The sequence below is a fragment of the Arachis ipaensis genome, chromosome B07 (genome assembly GCF_000816755.2).
Source record: "Arachis ipaensis cultivar K30076 chromosome B07, Araip1.1, whole genome shotgun sequence".
Lineage (NCBI taxonomy): Eukaryota > Viridiplantae > Streptophyta > Magnoliopsida > Fabales > Fabaceae > Arachis > Arachis ipaensis.
Window position 1 is genome coordinate 11280383 of NC_029791.2, and position 739 is coordinate 11281121.

Genomic DNA, 739 nt, shown 5'->3' on the forward strand with positions numbered 1-739 from the left:
CATCATCCTGAAAATAGTAACTTATTTAATTTGTCTTCTCATTTAATTAGATGTATCAAGATAAATTTTACTATATATACTAAAAGAAAAAGATTACCTACTCCATTTTGAGGTAGGGATCATTGGAGACAGTTTGGTTTCTACAAGTTTCTACAACCTGTGTGATTTAATTTGTCGAAAGAAAAATTCCTAAGACTGCAGTAAAATACGTGTTGAAGATAAGCATATATCATGACACAAAATATTATGACACTTGTTTATAAAAAGTGTCATTCAACAGCAATTGTGTTGTAATGGCATGCAGAGTAGAAGCCACGGACTGATTTTTTTCCTTTCATCATTTTTTCATCTTTTAGAAGCAACCCCCCATTCCTTTTCTTTTTCCCCATCATTTTCATCTATTAGAATTGTTTTTGCTGAAGTTTTTTTTAAAACGTTAAACATAAAACATATAAATTGAGAGTTATTTGGTGTTTTGTCATCTAAATTAAAGGTTATGCAAACTGTAATTAAGGTATACGAATTGTAAAGGAAAAATTTTTGCCCTGCAGTGTAGAAAGACAAAGTAGTCAAGAAATTAAAAGATTTCACTTGTTCCGATTTTTCTTACATTCCGAAAATATGAATGAAAAAAAAAATATGGATAAGAATAAAGAGTTAATTTTTAATTAGTTAATATTAATTAATTTTTTATTATAACTTATTTTTTAAAAAAATTAAATATTAAAATTTATAATTA